At 42.9% G+C, this 7,712-nt stretch overlaps 1 long non-coding RNA gene across 1 annotated transcript; it reads right to left on the reverse strand.

Annotated features, from left to right (window-relative positions):
- LOC311033790 lies at positions 1-7,712 on the reverse strand. Its single transcript, XR_014599543.1, has 3 exons — positions 7,618-7,712; positions 7,415-7,498; positions 1-103 (listed from the first exon to the last, which is right to left on the reverse strand). It is a non-coding gene; the product is annotated as an uncharacterized lncRNA (long non-coding RNA).

A 7,712-nucleotide genomic window follows, 5' to 3' on the forward strand; every position in this document is an offset into this window, starting at 1 on the left:
CCCATGATGAGATAGCTTTTATCCTTTGTCAATCCCAAAGAATTCCTGCAGTGTTGGGAACTTAGAAATTTGCGCTGCTTCCCAATTTCGATTTTATCAGTTCCTGTAACATAAATAGTAAAGGAGTCAATTCAACATGAATTCCATTTCTGAGAATCTTGACAAATATGTATAATACTCAGATCATACATTTTGGGACATCTATTGGCCCACCTCTACATCTTCCTTGAATAAATAATTACTTTAAAATATATTATATAAAAATCAAATATATACATATTTAAATTATCAGACCAACAAGGTAAATATTATATAGTTAATTACTAGTGAGTAAAATGTATAATTTGCCATAAATTGTGGATTGTTCTACGTTGTCTAAACTGCACCATAGACTCGCCATGTTAAATTTTGCAGATAGGTTCACTCTTCAATGCAAGTGAACGGGGCCACCGTGAGCGCAGGTTTGCTGCGCCCAGCGCATATATATCTATACACATAGAAATGCACTGACTGCTGCTGCTCATTCCAACTGGTGAGCTTCACTTTCTATGCCTGTTATGTCTATGTTGATGCTTCGACGCACAACGGTATCGCCAATCTACAAGCCCACAACGCGTCGCAGATGCGACTTGTTGTGGGCTTGTAAGTCAAGCCCCCAGAACCCAGTGGTTTCATTGAAGCCGAATGGACATGCTGGCCATTCATGGTACTGCAGCTTAAAACGGCCTGGGGCTTCTGTCAAGAACGAGCGAAAACGGTTTCGACCAATGGGCTCGACTCACGAGCATGCGCACAAGCTTGCGCACGGGGCTGCGCGCTTCTGTGACGCAAAACGCGTCACAGAAGTCCCAAATAGGCCTCGCCCACCACATTTCACAACCCGGAAGAAGGGGTGATTTCGGCCCATGCGCTGTGTGAGCAACTCAATGCAAGTGGATGGGAGGGGATATCGGGTGGCCTCTCTATTATTTTTAGCGGCGCTAGCCGCTCTATGGTCCTGCTCTATACCTGACTTTGCGTCAACGTTCTGATTGGTCAGGCACGTCAACGTTCTGATTGGTCAGGCACGTCAACGTTCTGATTGGTCAGGCACGTCAACAAAGTGATTGGTCAAGCTTCACGTGACACATGGCTATAAACACATTATAAACACATATCGATGACAAAATGTATCAAAGGCGCCGCTACCTTCACACAGGGTGTGATTTTTTTTTAACTCTATGTTGTAGGTCGGCGATTTTCGCCGCGCAGTACCGTCTTGCGTCGAAAAAACTTACGTAGATTGTAAACATAATATAGCCTGACTTATAAAACAAAACTACTTTTTGTCTGTTGTTATTATTGCAGTGAATATGGATATTATAATAGGCTGCAGCAGCATTTTATTATTAGCCTATACGTACAAACAGGTGTAGTACTTAATCATCATTTTTGCTCATGCCATTAGTTATGTCTATAGAGCAAAGCCAAATCTTTGTGTGATATGTTTTATTTTTACCGTAACCACTTGAACCCGGGAGGCATGCGTTAATCCGACAGACCTTTTCTCCGACTATGTGGCATCCGCGTGCGGTTAGGGTTAGGGTGCGGGTTTGGTTCGGGTTTACTGTTTAATGTCGGAGCACTGCGCTGTCGGAGGAAAGAGGTATAGGTGTACAGGGGAAAAAAAGAGCAGACCAAGTAAACAAAAAAAAGTTGAATCTGAAACACAATTTTATACAATATAGAGGAGGGGTGTCCCTGCTTCATCTCTCTCCCAGCTAGGGGGTCCTTGGCCTGAAAACGTTGAAGACCCCTGCTATAGAGCACCGAAGTCCTAACGTCACTGCCAGTAGAGGGCACTTTTCCACAGGTTTGTGGCTTTACTTTTTGTATTGATATCCTCATTGGGGAATCTTAGATCGCTTCATATAAGAACTGTGTTCCAAAAATAAACACACCAGTCCGGCAATTTTACTCATATGGATATGAAGCATCGACTGAAGGTGTAAATGTACACATTTACCCAAAGAGTAACACAATATAGGGACAGTGAGATCAGACCCGGAAGTAGTAGTTCTTAAGACTTTTAAGGCAGAATTAATTCCATTTTTCACAACAGGCTGTATCAAATATGAATGAATATCATAAACGATGCAGAGCCACCCCCCCTGACAAAAACGCCAGGGTGGTGTGTTTATGTTTGGAACACAGTTCTTATATGACGTTATCTAAGATTCCCAAATAGGGATTTCAACACAAAAAATAAAGCCACAAACCCATGGAACAGCACCCTCTAGTGGCAGTGACGTCAGACTTCGGTGCTCTATAGGGTGTACCAAAAAAATCCTAAAGGGGGCGTCAACATGTGTAACTTGGTAGCGGCGGCCATTTTGGGGGCCGGCCGCCGGAGGGTTGGGGCCGGAGGGTACATAAACAGCTTGTAAACAATGACCCGACCGTGTTCTTTTTTACTCACAGTCACAATGGTGAGTTTTTTTTACCAAAAACATGAAACTGCTATTTTGTCTCTGATAACTAAAAGTAACTAGGTATGCAACTAGGCTAGGGTAGCCTAGGATAGTCCAGAGTGTTATTGTCTTTTTTCTCTCTCCAACGCTATGACAGGCGCGCTGCTCTGCTCATAGACCGAATAACTCCGGACCAAACAGACTCGTTCAGACTATTTCAGACTACTTCAGACTGCAACAGACTGGTATTTGGTTGGCAAAAGTTGGCATTTAGTCTGTCAGCCGACTTGCCATTGAAATGCTAATGCCCAACCCAATGTGGGAACCCATTTACAAATAAAAAGGAAAAACAGCGCCCTCTGCTGTTCTTGAGAGATTACTCTCTAGGGCAGCCAGGTCTGCTTTATTATAAGCGACTTTGGGCTTGTTTCCCTACAAAGTCACTTGTAAATGGATGTTCCCAGCGTTCTTTCTTTTTTTCTTCACTGACGTGCAGTGGTTTAAAGTAACTAGTACATTTACTCAAGTACTGTACTTAAGTACAATTTTGAGGTACTTTTACTTTACTGGAGTATTTCCAATCGTCTATACTTTTACTCCACAACAATTATTTGAAATGTTTAGTTACTAGTTACTTTGCAGATATAAATAATTATAAAACATACATTAACCACTTTAGCCCTATTTTATACCTATAAGCTATTTGAAAATAGCAGATCTACAAGCTCAAAACGTGTTGCGATGCACGCGTTCTGAGCTTGTAGATCTGCTATTTTCAAACATTTTAGTACTTTTACTTTTGGTACTTAAGTACATTTTTATACCAATACTTTAGTACTTTTACTCAAGTAAATGTTGAATTCCGGACTTTTACTTGTAACAGACTCAGAGTACATCTATTGCATTGATACTTTTACTCAAGTAAAACATTTGAGTACTTTTTCCACCACTGCTGATATGTACATAACATTTTTGAAAACGGTTATTCGAATAATCAAAAATAAATACATTAATTAATTTATTGAAATTAACACCCAGAAAATAGCCAAAACTGAGCACATTTCAATCTATAAGGCCAAATCTAATTTGAAAAAAATATACTAAGAGTATATGAAAGCCAATTAAAATGTTTATACTATTGGAATCTTACACACCTGCTCCCAATAAATTACATCACCTCAGCGCAAAAGTAGGTCAAATCAATCAATCTCTCTCTCTGGGAGCAACAACGAGAAACAGTGAATGTAGGTTTTCATAGACATGGTCACTTGTTTCTCTCACATAATCTGGCAACACCGAGAGCCCTGGCTGCGTGTTGTTGTCACACTTCTTCTCTGCTACATGGCTACTCCCAGTCGGGCCCCGACTGAACATGTTCGGTCGGCACTGCCTGCCACTGCCTGCCACTGCCTGCCACTGACTGCCACTGCCTGCCACTGACTGCCACTGCCTGCCACTGCCTGCCACTGACTACCTGCCACTGACTGCCACTGACACTGCCTGCCACTGCCTGCCACCGCTGCCTGCCACTGACTGCCTGCCACTGCCTGCCACTGACTGCCTGCCACTGCCTGCCACTGCCTGCCACTGCCTGCCACTGACTGCCACTGACTGCCAGCCTCTGCCTGCCACTGACCGCCATGGACCCGCCACGGACCCGCCACTGATAGCCACTGACCACCACGACCCGCAAAAACCCGCCACAGAGCTGACACTGACCTGTGGCATATTTCGTACAATGAGACAGAGCAGTTGAGATTTCATCAGGCCAGATCTTTGTCAATTTCTCTTGAATTCTTATAATTTTAATGTTTATATGATCTGTCAAGTTTATATTTTCATTTGGTATCAGTCATGAATTTATTATAATTTATTAAAATGTATTTTCTCTCTATCAAAGATATCAAGCTGGAGTTTTCCACGCGCGTAATTACGCACATAACATAATCCATCTATCTATCTATCTATCTATCTATCTATCTATCTATCTATCTATCTATCTATCTATCTGTCAATTAATCTATCATCTGTCACAAGGCTTTTCAGCCCAAGGACCACCTAGCTGAGAGCGAGATGAAGCAGGGACCCCCTCTATATAGTATATTTTTTTCCCTCCACCGATAGCTCTTTGCCAAAAATAGCCGATCTACAAGCTCACAACGCCTCACGCTGTGGGGCAATGGAGCTTGTAGATTGGCTTGTAGATATGTCTGTCTGTCTGTCTGTCTGTCTGTCTAGCTATATCTGTCAAGCTCTTTGCCAAAAAGAGCCAATCTACAAGCTCACTACGCTAAGAAGACCCCCAAGAATATTAGGCTAAAGTTAGCTATATATGTACAGTACACATTGTGTATTATTATGTTACAACTTGCACTTACGTGCGTAATTACGCACGTAAGTGCAAATACATATAATGTGTGGGGTTCCTGACATGAAGGTGTCCCCCCCCTTCTCTGAGTGGAACAACTACCGTAACAGCGGAATTTTACACATGCGTAATTACGCACGTAAGTGCATGTTGTAACATAATAATACACAACGTGTACTGTACATATATAGCTAACTTTAGCCTAATATTCTTGGGGGTTTTCTTAGCGTAGTGAGCTTGTAGATTGGCTCTTTTTGGCAAAGAGCTTGACAGATATAGATAGACAGACAGACAGACAGACAGACAGACAGACAGATCGATCTACTATTTTTGGTAAAGAGCTTGAGATAGATAGATAGATAGATAGATAGATAGATAGATTTTAATATAATTTATTATTTCTAAAATTATTATTTATTCACCTTGGAGGGGACGTGTGGCGAGCGGGGTTGCGCATTTGTGTGTGTGTTACGGCCGCGGACCTTTGACAGACAGACAGACAGACAGACAGACAGACAGACAGATCTACAAGCCAATCTACAAGCTCCATTGCCTCGCAGCGTGAGGCGTTGTGAGCTTGTAGATCGGCTATTTTTGGCAAAGAGCTATCGGTGGAGGGAAAAAAATATACTATATAGAGGGGGTCCCTGCTTCATCTCGCTCTCAGCTAGGGGGTCAGATGATAGATTAATTGACAGATAGATAGATAGATAGATCTCAACTGCTCTGTCTCAATTTACAAAATATGCCACAGGTCAGTGGCGGGTCTGTGGCGGGTTTTTGCGGGTCGTGGTGGTCAGTGGTGGGTCCGTGGCGCGCCATGGCGGTCCGTGGCAGTCAGTGGCAGTCAGTGGCAGGCAGTGGCAGGCAGTGGCAGTCAATGGCAGGCAGTGGCAGGCAGTGGCAGTCAGTGGCGGTCGTTCTGCCGTGGCGGTCGCGTCTCCGCCGTGGCCGGTGCGGCAGAGGCGCGGCTGGTGCGGCGGAGGCAAGGCGGGGTGTGGCGGAGGCAAGGCGGGCGCGTCTCCGCCGCAGCGGGTGCGGCGGAGGTGTGGCGGGGTCACGGCGGCCGCCACCGCCACTTTGGGATCCTGCCCCTCCTGGAGATTTCAGATATAAATTATTATATTATGAAACATACACTAACCACTTCAGCCCTATCTTATACCTCGGCTATTTGAAAATAGCCGATCTACAAGCTCACAACACGTCGCATCAAAACGCGTTGTGAGCTTGTAGATCTGCTATTTTCAAATATGTTAGTACTTTTACTTTTGGTACTTTAAGTATATTTTGATGCCAATACTTTTCCACCACTGCTCTTGAATACATTGTTAGCCTCACACTGTATTCAATCTTGAAGAGTAGAGCTGCGACATGTGAACAGCTTTCTCATAGACCAGCCACACATGTGCAGTGTGCACTGATCACTATGTATTCGGCAAAGAAGTTAATGTTTACAAACACAAACCACCGTCACTCTCTAGTCTTAAGCGCGTCTCTATGTACAGTCTGACCACTCAAGGGCTGTAGCGTCGAAAAGGGGGCGTGGCTAACTTTTGGTGACGCGACGTTGGTACACCGTATAGCCTGGCAGAGCCTATCAAAATAAACTAGTGTGATAACATAGTACAGTATGGCTTAATTTGTGGTGTAATCCACCAGCCGCCTCTGGCATGTCCGTGGTCATAATATGGAAATACCTAATAGATGCCAAAAAGAAAAACAATTTGGGGTATTTTTTATATCAAAAGCCCCTAAAAAAAATCTCAATTGCTTCCTGTAAACGCAAACGTACTGCATGATGACATCGATGGTCTCTTATGAATATAAATTCATCTTGATCTTATTCACCTGTTAGCGTTCCTCCAAACACGACTGATTTTAATTACAGAGATACTCCGTTTTGAATCTCATTCAATATTTAAAAAAAAAAGAAAAGCGTATTCAGTATAAGAAACAACCTTGTTTGAGACTCCTACGTGACGAAAACGCATCACATATGCTGCGTGGAAGCGCAGATGTGGGTGTTAAAATGTGACCAGAAAAGGCAAATACAGTAGTAAGATTTAAGTAAAAGTATTAACGTTTATAGTTTCCGATTACGTCATTCTCATTAACGGATTAAAAGCTCCACTTTGAATGGTGATTTAAAGGCACTACTGGGGGAAAAAAAGGCACCATCAAGTTAGAACGTGTTGTTTAGGTGAGACAAAAAAGCATGAAGCTAAGCACGGAGCAAAAAACAATAATTGGGCATGTCCGAGGTTATGAGTGGCAGCTGTCACTCACATATCAGCGTGTGTGCCTGCTTGGTGTGGTGAAAAACAGGCTTTCAATGGGAAATTTGTCAATATTGGTGTACTACTACTACCTATTTATGCACTAAAACGCTCCTGGAGCCCACTGAACAGAGCCCAGCACACAGACAGGCAGGGAGAAATAATACTAGCACTGTTTATAATCTTAGTATGTAAGCTTAAACTACTACTACAACAACTGCTCACAATTGGTGTAAGAGAGAAGAAGAAAAGAAGAAGGGGGGAGTTAAATTCAGCCAATTAATACAGATATACATGGAAGAGATAAGAATATCTACCTTCCTTGATGACCTCTTCTATGTGCATCGTGTAAATGTCTGTGGATAAACCATCTTCAAAATGTTCCACTCTCACTTTGTACACTGAGGACAGACAGGATGCACACTGTCACAGTATAGTCTACTCAACACAGACTGTGAAATGTATATAAATTCATCAACACATGCATACAAATACAACTAACACACACAGGGACACTTACCATAATCAATGTTGTTGTCCTTGTCTATGTCGCAGGCCTTATCAATGCGCTCCGCATTGTTAATATTTCCCTTCTTCTGCATGCTGCAGTTCTCT

This window comes from Gymnoscopelus microlampas (genome assembly GCF_963454915.1).
Source record: "Gymnoscopelus microlampas genome assembly, chromosome: 18".
Taxonomy (NCBI): domain Eukaryota; kingdom Metazoa; phylum Chordata; class Actinopteri; order Myctophiformes; family Myctophidae; genus Gymnoscopelus; species Gymnoscopelus microlampas.